This window comes from Narcine bancroftii, chromosome 8 (genome assembly GCF_036971445.1).
Source record: "Narcine bancroftii isolate sNarBan1 chromosome 8, sNarBan1.hap1, whole genome shotgun sequence".
Taxonomy (NCBI): Eukaryota; Metazoa; Chordata; class Chondrichthyes; order Torpediniformes; family Narcinidae; genus Narcine; species Narcine bancroftii.
The window spans coordinates 82134701-82156357 of record NC_091476.1 but is presented as its reverse complement, the minus strand read 5'-3'; positions in this window follow the sequence as shown (position 1 = coordinate 82156357).

Sequence of the window (21657 nt, the reverse complement as noted above, 5' to 3'; positions counted from 1 at the left end):
CCTTCTCTCCCCCTCCCCTTCCCTTCTCTCCCCCTCCCCTTCCCTTCTCTCCCCCTCCCCTTCCCTTCTCTCCCACTCCCCTCCCCTTCTCTCCCCCTTCTCTCCCCCTCCCCTCCCCTTCTCTTCCCCTTCTCTCCCCCTCCCCTCCCCTTCTCTCCCCCTCCCCTCCCCTTCTCTCCCCCTCCCCTCCCCTTCTCTCCCCCTCCCCTTCTCTCCCCCTCCCCTTCTCTCCCCCTCCCCTTCTCTCCCCCTCCCCTTCTCTCCCCCTCCCCTTCTCTCCCCCTCCCCTTCTCTCCCCCTCCCCTCCCCTTCTCTCCCCCTCCCCCCCTTCTCTCCCCCTCTCCCCCTCCCCTCCCCTTCTCTCCCCCTCCCCTCCCCTTCTCTCCCCCTCCCCTCCCCTTCTCTCCCCTCCCCTCCCCTCCCCTTCTCTCCCCTCCCCTCCCCTCCCCTTCTCTCCCCTCCCCTCCCCTCCCCTTCTCTCCCCCTCCCCTCCCCTTCTCTCCCCCTCCCCTCCCCTTCTCTCCCCCTCCCCTCCCCTTCTCTCCCCCTCCCCTCCCCTTCTCTCCCCCTCCCCTCCCCTTCTCTCCCCCTCCCCTCCCCTTCTCTCCCCCTCCCCTCCCCTTCTCTCCCCCTCCCCTCCCCTTCTCTCCCCCTCCCCTCCTCTCCCCCTCCCCTCCCCTTCTCTCCCCCTCCCCCTCCCCTCCCCTTCTCCCCCCCTCCCCCTCCCCTCCCCTTCTCCCCCCCTCCCCCTCCCCTCCCCTTCTCCCCCCCTCCCCCTCCCCTCCCCTTCTCCCCCTCCCCTCCCCTTCTCCCCCTCCCCTTCTCCCCCTCCCCTCCCCTTCTCCCCCTCCCCTCCCCTCCCCTTCTCCCCCTCCCCTCCCCTCCCCTTCTCTCCCCTTCTCTCCCCCTCCCCTCCCCTTCTCTCCCCCTCCCCTCCCCTTCTCTCCCCCTCCCCTCCCCTTCTCTCCCCCTCCCCTCCCCTTCTCTCCCCCTCCCCTCCCCTTCTCTCCCCCTCCCCTCCCCTTCTCTCCCCCTCCCCTCCCCTTCTCTCCCCCTCCCCTCCCCTTCTCTCCCCCTCCCCTCCCCTTCTCTCCCCTCCCCTCCCCTTCTCTCCCCCTCCCCTCCCCTTCTCTCCCCCTCCCCTCCCCTTCTCTCCCCCTCCCCTCCCCTTCTCTCCCCCTCCCCTCCCCTTCTCTCCCCCTCCCCATCCCTTCCCCCTCCCCTTCCCTTCCCCCTCCCCTTCCCTTCCCCCTCCCCTTCCCTTCCCCTCCCCTTCCCTTCCCCTCCCCCCTCCCCTTCCCTTCCCCCTCCCCCCTCCCCCCTCCCCTTCCCCTCGCCATCCCTTCCCCCTCCCCTCCCCTTTTCTCCCCCTCCCCTCCCCTTTTCTCCCCCTCCCCTCCCCTTTTCTCCCCCTCCCCTCCCCTTTTCTCCCCCTCCCCTCCCCTTTTCTCCCCCTCCCCTCCCCTTTTCTCCCCCTCCCCTCCCCTTTTCTCCCCCTCCCCTTTTCTCCCCCTCCCCTTTTCTCCCCCTCCCCTTTTCTCCCCCTCCCCTTCTCTCCCCTCCCCTCCCCTTCTCTCCCCTCCCCTTCTCTCCCCTCCCCTCCCCTTCTCTCCCCTCCCCTCCCCTTCTCTCCCCTCCCCTCCCCTTCTCTCCCCCTTCTCTCCCCCTCCCTCCCTTGCCTCCTCACCCTCTCTCACCCTGTCCTTGTTTAATCAGATGACAATAAACCTGACTTTACTGTCACGTTAAAACGTGCTTGAATTTGTACTTGAAGTCTCTGGCAAAGCTCTCACCTTAGAGCTCAGAATTGGGGTTGAACTGCATAGCTTCTGCAAGCAGCAAATGCATTTCGACTCAAATGACAACTTCTGTTATTCAAATTCGGTAAAAGCAAAACAACCAAACTGTAACTCAATACAGTTTTGGTTTTTACTTTGGGAGAAAAGGAAAATATATGAATAATTAGTGTATTCACTTTGAACATTTCCAATTCCCAGATAAAAATATCTTTAAAGAAACAGCCATTGCTTACTTTGTGAATTTGAAATGCAGTTTTCAAAATGCACCAAATCTCAGAACCAAAATATACAGTTGCAAGGATTAACATGCTTTATGCAATAACTTTTACTGTTTGATCCAGAAGGTCCACAAGCAGTTATGGAATTACACTGTGTGATGGAACTGTCAGTCATTTTTGTTTCTAAATTATGACCGTGGTTATTATTGTACAATTGGGCTTGATTTTTGGCAAAAGCTTCATTCAGTGCATATGTCTTAAAATGAAATATAAAACTTTTTTCAGTTTCATTTTGTGAGAGATAATGGAATATGGGAAGTTAAGCAATTGCTAAATAGGAATGAATTATGATGGGTTGAATAAGGGTGGAGTAAGAATGGAGTGTGAGGAAGGGTTAAGCAAGTATAATAGAATAGAGGTCTTATAGCAAGTAGATAGATTTAGCAAGTCCTGGGGGTTGAGATTTATGAATAAGAACAAAGACATGACACTTCCTGGTAAACAAGTTTACACACAGAAAGGCACACAAACTGCATGGTAGGCAGAATTACCTAATGCCAAACCAATCCATGAGGCAGAAGAATGTTAAGGGGGGAGGTACCTCTGTACTGAAATAGAATGTATAAAAAGTTGGGTAAGCCCCAGTATGTGTGTGTATTCCCAGGGTAAGGGGAAGCACCCAACTTTGCACTGTTGTAAAATAAATGTTCTTTGTTCTCAATTTTTGTCTCGAGTGAAATCTGTGAAGGCAACTCTGCTTCTCACAACTTGGGGGCTTGTCTGGGATCGCACTCCCTCCACTGACAGAGTGCCTGACGACGGGGGTAGGTGCACCCCAGCTGATTCAGCTGGACTCCCAGACGACGGGTAGCTAGTCAGTGGACGAAGCGAGTGATATCCGAGAAGAGGCATTGAGAACAAACGACGGGAGGACGTTAAGGAAGCGCGCTAGGAATAGCTACTGGATTCCAGTAAGAGTAATTTCATTTTTCTGCCAATATGGGAGGAGGAAGTAGCAAGGGAAAAAGTCCTAAAGAAGGACGGGAGGATAAAATACCGAAACATAGTCTGTTAGGACTAATATTATCCGATTGGAGTGCGGGGAAAACCCGTGGGAAGGATAATCAGACCATGGTCAGGTGTTGTTGTCAGGAATGGGTTAAGAATCTGATAAAAGGGAGTTCGGTATATTGGCCAAAGTTCGGATCCAACGAGGACTGGATGTGTCAGGCATTGAACATCTGGCTCTACCAAAATCAAGGAGGTAATACCGAGAGCAGAGAATATGCAGCCTGTTGGCTCAGTGGATCGTTTGATCAAATGATTTTGAGCGAAAAGGAATGTAAGAACAAGAAGGATGAGGAACCTTCTGCCCCTGAAATACAAGGATGGGATGTGTTACATTCCCTTCCTCCACCTTATGCTCCCCGTGTGCCGGCTCCTATCTTCCACCTCTCACCTACACTTTACCCTTTTTCACCTTCCCCTCTTCCTCCACAGTTAGAGAAAGCAAAAGAAAGTAGGGGTGGTATGATGACCCGCTCACAGAGTACAAGATTACCGCCTCACTTGACACGAGAGGGAGGAGACTTTGATTATGAGGGTCATTCAGAACATAATAGAGGAGGGGATAAGCCAGAAATTAACTGGATGAGACCTTTACGAGAGGTTCCCTTGGGAGGGGATGTGGGGGGTCTCGGGTTCGTAAATGTGCTTCTGACCAGTACGGAGCTGCGCAATTTTAAGAAGGAAATGACCTCTCTGATAGAAGACCCTCAGGGATGTGCAGAACAATTAGATCAATTTTTGGGACCTAATATATATACCTGGGATGAATTAATGTCTATCTTTAAGACTCTGTTTACTTTGGATGAGTGTGAAATGATTCACCAGGCAGGGATTAGAGTCTGGGATAGGGAACACCAAGGGGGACCAGAGACGATACTTGGAGAAACTAAATTTACCCTGGTAAACCCAAATTGGGATAAGACTACTAATGATGGTCGCACGCAAATGGATGAGTACAGGGTTAATTAATAAAAATAATGAAGGAGTCTGTTCCAAAAGGACAGAACTTTAAGAAGGCATTTGAGGTTCCCCAAGGTCCCGAGGAGCCCCCTCTGCATTTCTGAATAGAATGCATGCGGCCATACAGCAATATGGGGGGTTGGATATAGGATCCCCAGCAGGTGAACAGTTGGTATTGACGGGTTTTGTTACTAATTCAGCTTTAGATATCAGGAAGAAATTACAAAAGACAGAGAATTGGCATGAACAAGGAATAACACAGCTTTTACAGATCGCACAAAGGGCATACGTCCAGAGGTCTGAAGATCAACAGAACGGAAAGGCTAAGATTTGGATGCAGGCAGTAAAGGAAGTTGTGGAGGGACAGCAGGAAAATGTTAGGAGCTGTGTGCCAGCTCCTGGACGTTGGGAGGAGTGCCAGGGGTGGGGAAGTAGAGACCAGAGCAGAGGCAGGGGTAGAGGAGAATTCCAGGGACAACGACCATCCCCGGGACCCCGTGGAGACCCTGGTAGAAATTCGGGAACAGGAGCATTAGTTTGCTATTATTGTAAAAAGGAGGGACACTTTAAGAGGGAATGCCCAATGCGAGCCAGGGAGACGCGATCTTATGCATTGATGAAGGCAGATTATGAATAGGGGGGTTCACGGTTCTCAGTCAATACACACCGTGGGGCTGCATGGAGAACCATTGGTAAATTTAAGCATAGGACCCCACAGTGACAAGATGACTTTTCTAGTAGATTCAGGGGCAGCCCGGTCTAGTATTTTACAACGGCCTGAGGGTGTTAAAACAGAAGGGACAGTGATGATTTCGGGAGTGGGAGGAAGAGATTTTACGGTCCCTATACTAAAGAATGTAAGGATACAAATGGGAGAAAAGATAATAACAGAGGATATTTTACTAGTTCCCCATGCTGGAGTTTGCCTGTTGGGACGAGATTTGCAAGACCAATTGGCTATCGGTACCAGACCACAGGGATCAGGTATCGGGGTTCAATTTTATGTACTAAAAGAGGAGGATCAGGAACTAATAAATCCTAGAGTATGGGCAAAAAGAGGCAATAGAGGAGGGTTAGATGTTCCTCCCCTGCAAGTTACTTTAAAAGACCCTGACCAAATAATTAGATGAAAACAGTATCCAATTCCTATAGCTGGCCGAAAGGGGCTGCAGCCAGTAATTGACCAATTGGTGAAAGATGGTATACTTGAACCTTGTATGTCACCTTTTAATACCCCAATTTTACCTGTCCAAAAACCAGATGGTACCTATCAATTAGTGCAGGATTTGAGGGAGTTAAACAAAATCATTCTCACCCATTATCCGGTTGTACCTAACCCCTATACGATAATGGGTAAAATTGATACCCATAGTAAGTGATTTAGCGTAATTGACCTCAAAGATGCCTTCTGGACCTGTCCATTGGCAATAGACAGTAGGGACATGTTTGCATTTGAGTGGGAGAATCCTTTTACAGGACGTAAAAATCAATACCGGTGGACGGTCCTTCCCCAGGGTTGTACAGAATCACCAAATTTGTTTGGCCAAGTTTTAGAACAGGTACTAGATGAGGCCCCTCGGAGAGAGAATTGTCAATTAATACGATATGTTGATGATTTATTAATCACGGGAAAAATGTACGATGTGGTTAAACAATACACTGTTGAATTTCTGAATTTTCTAGGGAATAAGGGTCTTAGAGTGAGCGAATCAAAGTTACAATTTGTTCAATCTGAAGTTAAATACTTAGGTCGTCTGGTTAGTCAAGGAATTAGGAAGATAAGTCCAGAGAGAACACGCGGTATTCTGCAGATCCCGCCTCCAAAGAGTGCTCGAGAACTTAGAAAATTCCTTGGTTTAGTGGGATACTGTAGAATTTGGATTGAGAATTATTCTAGCCTGGTCAAATTTCTTTATGATAAACTTGCGACTCTAGGGGGTGAAACTGTTGTCTGGACGGAGGAGGAGATTAAAGATTTTACCTTGGTGAAACAGCGTCTTATTAGTGCCCCAGTTTTGGCTTTACTCGAGCTAAATAAGCCATTTGACCTAGATACCAATGTGAAAGACGGTGTGGCCATGGGAGTATTAACGCAAGAGAGGACAGGCTTTAGACAACTAATTGCCTTTCTGTCAAAAATTTTAGATCCTGTTTGTCGTGGTTGGCCAGAATGTGTGCAAGCAATTTTAGTCGAAGAAGGACGAAAGATTACGTTTGGTGCCCTGATGTTAGTTCATACCCCTCACACAGTCCGCACCATTCTCTTACAACGTGCCGGAAGGTGGCTTACTGATTCTAGAATTTTAAAGTATGAAGCGATTCTCATGGATAGGGATGATTTGACACTGATTATGAACAAAGAACAGAATCCAGCCGCCTTCTTGGTTTCTCCAGATTCTGATACTGTCCCCAATGATTTAGAGCATGTATGTTTAGAAGTGATAGATTTACAGACAAAAATTAGAGATGATTTAAGTGATGAACCTTTACGGTGGGGTGAAAGATGGTTTATTGATGGATCTTCCCGCTGCATTGACGGCATTCGTTATAGCGGGTATAGTGTAGTGGATGGGAATTAAGGAGTTGTGATTGAAGCCGGTTGTCTTCTCGGTCATTGGTCGGCACAATCCTGTGAATTATATGCCCTCTGTAGAGCTCTCCAGGGTTTAGAGGGAAAGGTGGGCACAATCTATACCGATTCCAAGTATGCTTTTGGTGTAGTACACACCTTTGGAAAGATTTGGAAAGAGCGGGGAATGATAACCGGGAAAGGACAAAAGTTGATCCATGAAAACTTAATTGTTCAATCCTTAGATGCTCTTATGTTACCTGAGGAGATAGCTGTAGTTCATGTATGGGGCCATCAAATTATTGACAGTCCTGAAGCACAGGGGAACAGACGGGCAGATGAAGCTGCCAAACAGGCTGCACTCACAGAAAAAATAGACATGCAGCTGTTCCTCCCCACCCCACATGAGGTTCAAAAGACTCCCATCTTTTCACTGGAAGAGGAGGTTTATATGAAAGACCAGGGAATGGGTTGTGGTGGACGGCAGAGGGACGCCAAGTACTAAACAAAGCCTTGGCTCATCAGATTATTGATCAGCTCCACCAGCAGAAACATTGGGGAACACAGGCACTTGTTGATGCTTTTGTATGGTCCTTTAATTGCTCGGGAATATACACCATAGCCAAGCAAAGTACTCGGGGTTGCCCAATCTGTCAGCGAGTGAATAAGAAAGTCATGCAGCAGGTAATGCCTGGCGGTCGCGATATAGCCGTATGCCTGTTTCAACGACTACAGATTGACTTCACGGAATTACCTAAGATAGGGGTTTATAAATACCTCCTGGTAATGGTGGATCATTTTACTCGATGGGTTGAGGCTTTCCCGACCCCTAATGATCGTGCTAGCTCCGTTATCCGGATATTACTAGAGTCTGTTATTCCGCGTTATGGCATTATTCAAACCATTGACTCAGATCGAGGTACACATTTTACCTCTCAGGTACTCCAGGGTGTGTGTAAAATCCTGGGAATAGATTGGCAATTACATACCCCATGGCACCCCCAGAGTTCAGGCCGTGTTGAACAGATGAATCAGACCCTGAAAAATCAACTCACTCGACTTCATGAGCAAACTGGCCTCTCCTGGATTAAATGCTTATCTTTAGCTTTAATTAGGACTTGCACAGCTCCTCGTAAGGACACACACACCATATGAAATTATGTTTGGTCTTCCTTACATGGGATTCCACACTGATACCCCTATCCCTGAGGCTAATGACCAGTACATATCTAAATATTTACAGGGACTTTCTACTTCTTTGTACGACTTACGACCGAAGGGTTTATTAGCTCAAAACCCACCCCTGGACTATCCTATTCATTCTGTTAAACCTGGTGATTGGGTATATGTAAAAGCGTGGCAAGACCATAAACTAAAACCGATATGGGAAGGCCCTTATTGTGTACTTCTGATTACAGACACTGCAGTGCGAACAAAAGAAAAGGGGTGGGCTCACATACAACGCATTAAACAAGCTAATCTACAAACTAAAGACGTTGATAATATACCCTCCAACTGGCGTGCAGTCTCGCATCCTTCTGGTCTGAAAGTTACGCTATGCCGGGAAAAAGTGCTGTAATGTTATTTTTATTATTTGCTGTATTGTTTTTCTGCTGGTTCCCAATTTTTGGGAAACCACCCAATTGTACACAATGTATTAAGTCCTCCTGGAATAGGGGCAGCAGAGGTGATAATTACTTTGAGGAATGGACAAGTTTACCTTTAGAATGCAGACAGGGCACAGGTATAGAGTCTATTCATAGTGGGGTACCTTATTTAGTATGGTTTAATTTAGGATCCCAACATGGACCAGGGAAACAGACCTGCCCTAGGGGAGTGGATTGGGTTGGCATCCTGGCCTCTACAGATATTAAAGAGATAAGTGCTAAAAATATGGTACAAAGAAGATGGTGGGAAAATGATAGGCAGAATATTAGTCAGGGCTATACCTGGAGTAGGGATAAAGGGGGTATATATGCTAATGCTCACAGACAAGCTGCTACTCACAGGTTAGGTAACAATAATTGCTCCCCCCCAACTTGGCATCTTGTAAACCATCCTTTGGGTCACGAATACATTCGGAAGGCTAAAGGCAATAACTATAAGGGGGATTCGAGTTGTAAACAACTCAAGCTGCTCCAGAATACCACAGCTGTTTGGCATTTAAACCATTTAACCAGACTCCAGGCAGTTTTGAAGATTATCACCAAACAGACAGCGATGGCCTTGGATTTATTGGCTGAAGAACAACGACAGATACGAGCTACAGCTTATCAAAACCGCCTGGCTCTCGATTACTTGTTAGCTGCTGAGGGCAGGGTTTGTGGAAGATCGATTGATGACAACGGTCACAATGGTCAGGCGGTTGAACTTTTTACTGGTGACTGGAGGTGGATACACACAGCCCTTATAGCAGTTGGACTCGTTACTTTAGCTATCATGATACTTCTCTGCCTAATGACTTGTGTGCAGTGTTTAATTCAACGGACCCTTCGTCAGATCACTACAACCCAAAGGATGTATGTTTCCCAAACTCAGTCTGATGATGCTGAGATCACAGTTCGTTTACTGACTTGCTGGGAAAAAGACCAAGTTTCCAGTTGAGAATTTACTAAGCGTAGCTAAAGAAAAAGTGTGGATTGTGAGAGATAATAGAATATAGGACAAAGCCAGTATCATGAATAAGGACAATGACATGATGGGACCCAGACAGGATACCCCATGGTCTTTCAAGTTTACAGAAACTGCATGTAGGCAGACAGAATTACCAAATGCCAACCAATCCAGGAGGCAGAAGAATGTTAAGGGGGGGAGGGTACCTCTACACTGAAATGAACTGTATAAAAGTTGGGTGAGCCCCAGTATATGTGTGTATTCCCATGGTAAGGGGAAGCACCCAACTTTGCACTGTTGTACTATAAATGTTCTTTGTTCTCAATTTTTGTCTCGAGCGAAATCTGTGAAGGTACTTCTGTTTCTCACAGGAATATGCAGCCTGTTGGCTTAGTGGATCATCTAATCAGATGATATTGGACGAGAAGTAATTTACAAATAATAAGGATGAGGAACCTTCTGCCCCCGAAATAAAGGGATGGGATGTGTTACATTCCCTTCCTCCACCTTACGTTTCCCCTGTGCCGGCTCCCATCCCCTCCTTCTCCCCTATGCTTTACTCTTCTTCACCTTCCCCTCCCCCTCCACAATTACAGAAAGAAGGAGAAAGTAGGAGTGGTATGATGACTCGCTTACAGAGTGCAAGATTACCGCCTCAATTGACACAAGAGGGAGGAGACTTTGATTGTGAGGGTCATTCAGAAGAACAGTATTAGGCCCTTCGGGAGGAAGGGGCTGGACTCTTCGATTTGTCTCCCAGAGGGCAGGAACTTAACCATCATAGAGGAGGAGATAAGCCAGAAACTAACTGGATGAGACCTTTACGAGAGGTTCCCTTGGGAGGGGATGCAGGGGGTCTCGGATTTGTGAATGTGCCTTTGACTAGTACTGAGGTGCGCAATTTTAAGAAGGAAATGACCTCTCTGATAGAAGACCCTCAGGGATGTGCAGAACAATTAGATCAATTTTTGGGGCCTAATATATATACTGGGATGAATTAATGTCTATCTTTAAGACTCTATTTACTTTGGATGAGCGTGGAATGATCCGCCAGGCAGGGATCAGAGTCTGGGATAGGGAACACCAGGGGGGGTCAGAGGCGATACCTGGAGAAACTAAATTTCCCCTGGTAAACCCAAATTAGGATAAGACTACTAATGATGGTCGCACGCGAATGGATGAGTACAGGGTTAATCTAGTAAAAGGAATGAAGGAGTCTGTTCCAAAAGGACAGAACTTTAAGAAGGCATTTGAGGTTCCCCAAGGTCCCGAGGAGACCCCCTCTGCATTTCTGACTAGATTACGTGCGGCCATCCAGCAATATAGAATCCCCAGCAGGTGAACAGTTGGTATTGACGGGTTTTGTTACTAATTCAGCTTTAGATATCAGGAAGAAATTACAAAAGACAGAGAATTGGCATGAACATGGACTATCACAGCTTTTGCAGATCGCACAAAGAGCTTACATCCAGAGGTTTGAAGAAAAACAGAAAGGAAAGGCTAAGATTTTGATGCAGGCAGTAAAGGAAGTTGTGGATGGAAAGCAAGGAAGTGTTAGGAACCATGTGTTGGCTCCTGGATGTTGGGAGGAGCGCTGGGAGTGGGGAAGTCGAGACCAGAACAGAGGTAGGGTTAGAGGAGAATTCCAGGGACCCCGTGTAGACCCTGGCAGAAATTGGGAAACAGGAGCATTAGTATGCTATTATTGTAAAAAGGAGGGACACTTTAAGAGGGAATGCCCGATGCGGGCCAGGGAGATGCGATCTTACGCATTGATGGAGGCAGATTATGAATAGGGGGGTCAAGGTTCTCAGCTAATGCATACCGTGGGACTGCACGGAGAACCATTGGTAAATTTAAGCGTAGGATCACACGGTGACAAAATGACTTTTCTAATAGATTCCGGGGCAGCCCGGTCTAGTACTTTACGACGGCCTGAGGGTATTAAAACAGAAGGGACAGTGATGATTTCGGGGGTGGGGGGGAGAGATTTTGCGGTCCCTAAATTAAAGAATGTAAAGATACAAATGGGAGGAAAGATAGTAACAGAGGATCTTTTACTAGTTCCCCAAGCTGGGGTTTGCTTGTTGGGACGTGATTTACAGGACCAATTGGCTATCGGTACCAGACCACAGGAATCGAGTATCGGGGTTCAATTTTATGTGGAGGAGGATCAGGGACTAATAAATGCTAGGGTATGGGCGAAAAGAAGCAATGGAGGAGGGTTAGATGTTCCTCCCCTGCAAGTTAGTCTAAAAGACCCTGACCAGGTAGTTCGACGAAAACAGTATCCGATTCCTATGGCTGGCCGAAAGGAGCTGCAGCCAGTAATTGACCAATTGGTGAAAGACGGTATACTCGAAGCCTGCATGTCACCTTTTAATACTCCAATTCTACCTGTCCAAAAACCAGACGGCACATACCAATTAGTACAGGATTTGAGAGAGTTAAACAAAATTATTCTCACCCGTTATCCGGTTGTACCTAACCCTTATACGTTGATGGGTAAGATTGACCCCCATAGTAAGTGGTTCAGTGTAATTGATCTCAAAGATGCCTTCTGGACCTGCCCTTTGGCAATGGACAGTGGGGATATGTTTGCATTGGAGTGGGAAAATCCCTTTACAGGTCGGAAAAATCAATACCGGTGGACGGTCCTTCCCCAGGGTTTCACGGAATCACCAAATTTGTTTGGCCAAGTTTTGGAACAGGTACTAGATGAGGCCCCTCGGAGAGAGGATTGTCAATTATTACAATATGTGGATGATTTATTAATCACGGGGGAAATGTATGATTCGGTTAAACAATACACTGTTGATTTATTGAATTTTCTAGGGAATAAGGGTCTTAGAGTGAGTGAATCGAAGTTGCAATTTGTTTAATCCGAGGTTAAATACTTAGGTCATTTGGTTAGTCAAGGAATTAGGAAGATAAGTCCAGAGAGAATACGTGGTATTTTGCAGATCACGCTTCCAAAGAATGCTCAAGAACAGGAAATTCCTTGGTTTGGTGGGATACTGTAGAATTTGGATTGAGAATTATTCCAGCATGGTCAAATTTCTTTATGATAAAGTTGCGACTCTAGGGGTGAAACTGTTGTCTGGGCGGAGGGTGAGATTAAAGATTTTGATATGGTGAAACAGCGTCTTACTAATGCCCCAGTTTTGGCCTTACCCGACCTAAATAAACCATTTGACCTATATACCAATGCGAAAGATAGTGTGGCCATGGGAGTATTAACACAAGAGCGAGCAGGCTTTAGACAACCAGTTGCCTTTCTATCAAAGATTTTAGATCCTGTTTGTTGTGGTTGGCCAGAATGTGTGCAAACAATTCTGGGGGGTCGCGATATAGCCTTACTGCCATTCTAGTAGAGGAAGGACGCAAAATTACATTTGGTGCCCCGATGACAGTTCACACCCCTCACACAGTCCACACCATTCTTTTACAACGTGCCGGAAGGTGGCTTACCGATTCCAGAATTTTAAAGTATGAAACAATTCTTATGGTTAGGGATGATTTGACACTGATTACAAATAAAGATCAGAATCCAGCCGCCTTCTTGGTTTCTCCAGATTCTGATACTGTCCCCAATGATTTAGAGCATGTATGTTTAGAAGTGATAGATTTACAGACAAAAATTAGAGATGATTTAAGCGATGAACTTTTATGAGAGGGTGAAAGATGGTTTATTGATGGATCTTCCCGCTGCATTGACGGCATTCGTTACAGCGGGTATAGTGTAGTGGACGGGAATGAAGGAGTTGTGATTGAGGCCGGTCGTCTTCCCGGTCATTGGTCGGCCCAATCCTGTGAATTGTATGCCCTCTGTAGAGCTCTCCGGGGTCTAGAGGGAAAGGTGGGCACAATCTATACTGACTCCAAGTATGCTTTTGGTGTAGTACACACCTTTGGAAAGATTTGGAAAGAGCGGGGAATGATAACCGGGAAAGGACAAAAGTTGATCCATGAAAACTTAATTGTTCAATCCTTAGATGCTCTTATGTTACCTGAGGAGATAGCTGTAGTTCATGTACGAGGCCATCAAATTATTGACAGTCCTGAAGCCCAGGGTAACAGATGGGCAGATGAAGCTGACAAACAGGCTGCACTAACAAAAATAATAGAGATGCAGCTGTTACTCCCCATCCCACATGAGATTCAAAAGACTCCCATCTTTTCACAAGAGGAGATTTATATGAAAGACCAGGGAATGCATCAAACTGCAGATGGGTTATGGTGGACGGCAGAGGGATGTCAAGTCCTGAATAAAGCCTTGGCTCGTCAGATTATTGATCAGCTCCACCAGCAGACACACTGGGGAACGCAGGCACTTGTTGATGCCTTTTTTACGGTCCTTTAATTGTTCTGGAATATACACCTTAGCCAAACAGAATACTCAGGGATGTCCAATTTGTCAGCGAGTGAATAAGAAAGTAATGCGCTATGTAATGCCTGGGGGGTCGCGATATAGCCTTACGCCCGTTTCAATGAATACAGATTGACTTCATGGAATTGCCCAAAATAGGGGTCTATAAATATCTCCTAGTAATGATGGATCATTTTACTCGATGGGTTGAGGCTTTCCCGACCCCTAATGATCGTGCTAGCACCGTTATTCGGATATTACTAGAGGCTATTATTCCACATTACGGTATTGTGCAAACCATTGATTCAGATCGAGGTACACATTTTACCTCTCAGGTATTCCAGGGGGTGTGTAAAATCTTGGGAATAGATTGGCAGTTACATACGCCATGGCACCCCCAGAGTTCAGGCCGAGTCGAGCGGATGAATCAGACTCTGGAAAACCAACTCACTCGACTTCATGAGGAAACTGGCCTCTCCTGGATTAAATGCTTACCCTTAGCTTTAATCAGGATCCGCACAGCTCCCCGTAAGGACCTTGCTGTCTCACCTTATGAGATGATGTTCGGTCTTCCTTACATGGGATTCCACACCGATTCCCCTACCCCTGACCAATATATATCTAAATATTTACAGGGACTTTCCACTTCTTTACATGATTTAAAACAGAAGGGTTTATTAGCTCAAAACCCACCCCTGGACTATCCCATTCAATCCATTAAAGCTGGTGATTGGGTATATGTAAAAGCGTGGCAAGACCATAAACTAGAACCTATATGGGACGGCCCTTATTGTGTAATTTTGATTACAGACACTGCACTGCAGTACGAACAAAAGAAAAGGGATGGACTCACATACAATGCATTAAGCGTGCTAATCCACAACTAAGGACGTTGATAATATCCCCTCCACCTGGCATACAGTTTCGCATCCTTCTGGTCTGAAAGTTACGCTCTGCCGATAAAAATTGTTGTAATGTTATTTTTATAATTTGCGGTATTGTTTTTCTGGTGGTTCCCAATTTTGGGAAATCACCCAATTGTACACAATGTATAAAGTCCTCCTGGAATAGGGGCAGCAGAAGAATGGACAAGTTTACCTTTAGAATGCAGATGGGGCACAGGTATAGAGTGTATTCATAGTGAGGTACCTTATTTATTATGGTTTAATTTAGGATCACAACATGGACCAGGGAAGCAGAACTGTCCTAGGGGAGTGGATTGGGTTTGTGTCCCAGTCTCTACGGGTATTAAAAAGACAAGTGCCAAAAATATGGTACAAAGAAGATGGTGGGAGAATAATAAGCAAAATATTAGTCAGGGCTATAACTGGAGTAGGAATAAAGGGGGTATATATGTTAATGCTCGCAAACAAGCTGCTACTCACCGGTTAGGTGACTATAAATGGGTAGATTTAAGTCAACGAACAGCTGACTTACTGGGGTTGAAGAATTGTTGGATTTGCGGAGGGCCAACTAATGATGGTACCTGGCCCTGGCAAGGTGAGCCTTTGGATATATGGGAACTTCTACGCTTTAATGCTACAATGAATGAAATTGAACACCCCCCCCCCAAACTTGGCATCTTGTAAATCACCCACTGGGCCACGAATGCATTCGGAAGGCTGAAGGCCATCACTATAAGGGGGATTCCAGTTGTAAATGGCTTAAGCTGCTCAAGAATACTACAACTGTTTGGCATCCTGCAACCCCTACCTGGTATTTCTCTATGGAAAAAGATTCGGATTGTGTGCTTTATGAGAGTATCAATGACACCAGTGACATATAGAACTATTCAGGTGAAAATCCTTACTGGGGCATCCCCTCGCTTCGGCAGATCTGGAACCAGACTATCCCACATGGATATGCCCCAGATGGTTTATATTGGATTTGTGGGAATATGGCTTATACCTTTTTAGAACCCGAATGGAGTGGCACTTGTTGTATTGGAATCATTCAACCTCAATTTGTCTTACTGCCTTTGCATGCTGACCATCACCTTTCCACCAAGCTATATATTCACCTAATCCCACAATCTCCTCAGGATACTCGTCCAAAGAGAGAACTTAAAATTGGAAATTGGGGTGAAGATTGGCCCCCTGAACGTATTATTTCATATTATGGCCCTGCTACTTGGGCTCAGGATGGATCATGGGGATATCGAACCCCCATTTATATACTAAATCGTTTGATTAGACTCCAGGCAGTTTTGGAAATTATCACCAATCAGACAGCAACGGCCTTGGATTTATTGGCTGAAGAACAGCGACAGATACGTGCTACAGTTTATCAAAATCGCCTGGCCCTCGATTACTTATTGGCTGTTGAGGGCGGCGTTTGTGGAAGATTAAACCTCACCAATTGTTGCTTGAAGATTGATGACAATGGCCAGGCGGTAAAAAATATTTCTTCAGGAATTCGAAAACTTTCCCATGTCCCGGTCCAGACTTGGCATCCTTGGTCCGGTATGTGGTTGACTAAACATTTCACTGGCGACTGGAGTTGGATACACATGGCCCTTATAGCAGCTGGGCTTTTTATTTTAGCCCTCATAATAATTCCCTGCCCAATGCCTTGTGTACAGTGTTTAATTCAACGGGCCCTTCGTCAGGTCACTACAACCCAAATGATGTATGCTTCCCAAACTCCATCTGATGATGCTGAGGCTGCAGTTCGTTAACTCACTCGATGGGAAAAAGACCAAGCTTAAAATAATACTTCCCGATTGAGGTTTTACTAAGCATAGCAAAAGAAAAAGGGTGGATTGTGAGAGATAATGGAATATGGGAAGTTAAGCAATTGCTAAATAAGAATAAATTAGGATGGGGTGAAGGGATAATGGAATAAGGGAAGTCAAGCAAGTGCTAAATAGGAATGAATTATGATGGGTTGAATAAGGGTGGAGTAAGAATGGAGTGTGAGGAAGGGTTAAGCAAGTATAATAGAATAGGGGTCTTATAGCAAGTAGATATTAGCAAGTCCTGGGGGTTGAGATTTATGAATAAGAACAAAGACATGACACTTCCTGGTAAACAAGTTTACACACACAGAAAGGCACACAAACTGCACGGTAGGCAGAATTACCTAATGCCAAACCAATCCAGGAGGCAGAAGAATGTTAAGGGGGGAGGTACTTCTGTACTGAAATAGAATGTATAAAAAGTTGGGTGAGCCCCAGTATGTGTGTGTATTCCCAGGGTAAGGGGAAGCACCCAACTTTGCACTGTTGTAAAATAAATGTTCTTTGTTCTCGATCTTTGTCTCGAGTGAAATCTGTGAAGGCACCTCAGCTTCTCACAATTTGATTTAGTTATTTTCAATTATTTTAGAAAATCTTTTCCTGAAAGAATTTTAAAATTCTATTACTGACCTCATAAAATTGAAACCATGGCCACCAATAGGAAAATAAGCAATGATCACAGTCCTATCTCATGCACAGGAAGATCTTCAATGATCTTTCCTCCATTATGGGTTCAGAAGTGGGAATATTTGCAGTTATTTCCAAGATTTCATTCACTGTTCCTCGGTCACTGAAACAGTTCGTGTCTGCAGCATTCAGACACAGGCTGATAAGTGACAAGAAACACACCTGCTGCTCAAGTACCAGATGATGACTGTTTCCAGAGAGAGAGAAAGTTTAACCAACTGTCCTTAACATTCAGTGACATTACCATTAATATCAAAGTATTCTAGCTACAAGATCAGTTGAGAGGACATATTTAACATGGACCATTGTTAGGTGTTGCACTTTGGGAGGATGAGCCAAGGTAGGGCTTGCACAGTAAACAGAAGAGAACTGCAGAGTGCAGCAGAACAGAGGGATTTGGTATTATAATACCTTGGAAGTGGTGCCAAAGGTAGATCAAGTTGTAAATGTTAGAAACAGAAGTACCTTCACAGAAATTGCTCGAGACAAAAATTGAGAACAAAGAACATTTATTATACAACAATGCAAAGTTGGGTGCTTCCCCTTAACCTGGGAATACACACATACACTGGGGCTCACCCAACTTTTATACAGTTGATTTCAGTATAGAAGTACCCTCCCCCTTACATTCTTCTGCCTCCTGGATGAGTTTGGCATTAGGCAATCCTGTCTGCCTACGTGGTGCTTCTGTGAACTTGGAGGACCAGGGGGTATCCTGTCGGTGTCCCATCATGTCATTGTCCTTATTCACACCTTCCTGACTCTCAGGGCTGACTAATTTCTTACATGCAGAACTTACTAATTCTGTCTAAGGTAAGACCCTTATCTTATTCAGACTAACTTTACTTCCTACATTCTATTATCTATTATCTATCCTTATCTTATTCATACTGGTGAACTTGCTGATTCTGTCTAAAAGGCTAGAAGACCTTTATCTTATTCAGACTAACTTTACTTCCTACATTCTAATATCTATTCTTATCCTATTCATACTGGCTTTATTCATTACACATATATCTATACTAGTTTCTTCATCTTCATATTTTTATATCAATTTTACTCATCTCTCACAATCCTCACTTTTCTTTTAAATCAGTGTTACTCATCTCTCACATAAAGGACATTGGCCTTCAGAAATCAAAGTACCCTGTATCGTGTACAAGTGTAAGCGTGTAATGTTGAAATTGGTGAGGCCAAGTCTGGAGTGGTTTGGTCATCTATCTACAGGAAAGAGATCAACAATATTAATAGAGTGTGGAGAAAATTCACAAGGAAGTTTTCAGGGACTTGATGATCCAAGTTATAGGGAAAGGTTGAATAGGTTAGGACCTTATTCCCTAGAGTGTCAATGAGGGGAAATTTGATAGAGGCATACAACATTATGAGGGGTATAGATAGGGGTAATGCAAATGGACTTTTTCCACTGAGGTTGGATAAGACAAGAATGAGAGGACATGGGATAAGGGGGAAAGGTAAAATGTATTAGGGGAATGTCTTCCCAGAGGATGGTGAGAGTGTTGAACAAGTTGTCAGTAGATGTGTATTGTCAGATCGATTTGGACATTTAAGATAAAATTGTACAGATGCATGGAAGGAACAAGGGTGGAGGGCTGTGGTCCAGGTCGATGGGACTCAGCTGAATAAATAGCTCGGCATGGTCTGAGGGCATGTTTCCGTGCTGTAGTGTTCCATGGTTCAATCTTGCACTGTTCATTCTGTCACCTTAAGGCTTTCTTCCATTTTGACAAGGAAAGTCAATTGTGTAACATAATAATCTCCACTCTGCTAGAAGTTACGACCAGAAATATTCCAAGTTCTGAACCATTTAGGACAAATGCTATCTGTGATCTGTTCATCCCATTTGCCCAGATTAGGCCTGTATCTCTATTCTTTTCCCATCAGAGTACCTAGCCAAATGTCATTTTTAAACCTTATAATGATATTGTGAGAAGCAGAGGTGCCTTCACAGATTTCGCTCGAGACAAAAATTGAGAACAAAGAACATTTATTTTACAACAATGCAAAGTTGGGTGCTTCCCATTACCCTGGGAATACACATAGATACTGGGGCTCACCCAACTTTTTATACATTCCATTTCAGTACAGAGGTACCTCCCCCCCTTAACATTCTTCTGCCTCCTGGATTGGTTTAGCATGTAATTCTGCCTACGTGTCTTCTAACTTCTTATCAGTTTATGTGCCTTTCTGCAAACTTGTTTACCAGGAAGTGTCATGTCTTTGTTCTTATTCATTAATCAACCCCCAAGACTTGCTAAATCTATCTACTTGCTATAAGACCCCTATTCTATTATACTTGCTTAACCCTTCCTCACATTCCATTCTTACTTCACCCTTATTTAACCCATCATAATTCATTCCCAATTAGCACTTGCTGGACTCCCCATATTCCATTATCCCTTCACCCTATCCTAATTCATTCCTAATTAGCACATGCTTGACTCTCCATATTCCATTCTCCCTTACAATATCTTCCTCCACTGCCACCAATGGTAGCTTATCTCACATATGTGTAGAAAAATTACCCTTCAGATCTCTTAAATTTTGCTCCTCTCATCTGAAACCTGAATCCTCTATTTCTGGTCTCCCCTGCCCTGGGAGAAAGATTCTGACCATGCATCCTATATATGGGCCTCATCATTTTTTTTTGTTGAATCTATGCAGTCATGATGCAATGTAATGGTATGGATTGTGTATGCTAATTGGCTCGGGCTGGCCCGCCCCTGATGACACTCTTACCTGGATTCATCCTCTGTGACCCAGGCCATAAAGGTCGGGCCACCTTTCCCACCTTTCCACTTCCCTAGTTTGGATCCGGGTCAGCTCAAGTCTTCTGTGCAATAAAGCCTATTGTTCCCCTCAAATCTTTGTCATTGCAATTATTGGCCAACAATTTATTACACAGAAATTTTAACGTCTCTGGTAATGGAGAAGTTGCTGTGCCCCGATCAGTTAGAACTGGATCCCTAAGTCGCGGGTGCATCAGAGCTCTTTGAGCAGTGGGTCAACTGTTTTAACAGTTTCCTGGAGGCCGCTGCTGGAGTGGTCGATTCGGATGAAAAGAGGCTGAAGGTCCTACAGGCAAGAGTCGGCCAGAAGGCTTTCCAGGCCATCAGAAGCTGCACGACCTACACAGAGGCGATGACTGAACTACAGACGCTATACAAGCCCAAGATCATCAAGGTCTACTCCTGGCATTCAGAAAGCAGCAGTCTAGTGAGTCTGTAGAGGACTTTGTCCGAGCCCTGATCACACTGGGAAAAGACTGTTTGGGGAACCCCATGGTCTCTGTGCCAAGGGCCCATTGCATGGAAGACCTGGTCCGGGATGCTTGCGTGTCGGGGTTGAAGTCGGACTATATCTGACAATGTCTCTTCGAGGAGCATCAACTTCCACTGAAACGGGCAATCCAACTGGCCAGAACCTTAGACTCAGCCTAACGCCACATGGAGCCGATCACGAGCAGAAGCGGACCTACCCAGTATGTGCCAACACGAGGGCTGCCGTCCTGGGAGTCAGCGTCAGGGACGGCTGACCCAACTGCGGCTGCAGTAGCATCAGGATCGTCGAGATGCAACTTCTGCGGGCGGGCAAGACATCCGCGATGTCTCTGCCCCGCGAAAGGAGCTACCTGCTTGGGCTGCGGGAAAAAGGGCCACTATCAACATGCCTGCAGGTCCAGAGCCCTGTCTCAGAGCAGTGTGGCATGTATGGCCAAGGAGCTTCCAGTGCCGGCCGCGTGCACGGTAAAGTGAATGCCATTTTACCCCCTCCCGCCATCATCCTCTGCGCAGCAGCAACCCTCACCAGCAACATCATTTCCGCCCCCGACAATGTCACTTCTGCCTTCTTCACCAGCGTTGAAAGAGTGGCCAACATGGAGGCCGCCATCTTGGGCATCGGGCCTCCCCACCGATGACGAAGATGACACACCCATCCTGGCATCGATCACCTTGGACCAAGTCAGCCCTCACCCGATCACAAACTCCATGATGCAGATCGAGCGAGGTGAATGGGCACAAATCGAACTGCCTCATTGACATTGGCAGTACTGAAAGTTTTATCCACCCCGAGGTGGCCCATAAACTCTCTATCCCCATTTGGCCGATGACCAGGTCCGTGTCGATGGCGGCAAAAGACTAGTGGATTTGTATCCGGGGGTACTGTGTGGCGTCGCTGACAGTGGTGGGGGGGGGGGGAAGTATTATAAGGACTTCTTATTGTTGGTCATGCCCCAGCTCTGTGCACCGATCCTCCTGGGCCTCGACTTCCAGAGTCAGTTCAGCAATGTGACGATGGCGTTTTGGGGGGCCCCAACCTCCATTCACCATTTACAACCCACAGCTTACAGACCCCCCCCAATCGAGCACGCAGCCTTTGGCACCATCCTGCAGCCTCACCACCCTGTGGATAGCCCCTTTATCACTATTTGCATACCACACCCTGGTCTGTAAGCCAATCGCCACCAAGAGTAGGCGATATAGCACTGAAGATATGGCGTTCATCCGGATTGAGGTTCAGCGACTCTTAGTGGAGGGGATCATAGCCCTTAGCTCCAGACCCTGGGGAGAACAGGTCCTCGTGATCAGAGGGGCGGGCAAACCCTGGATGGTGATTGA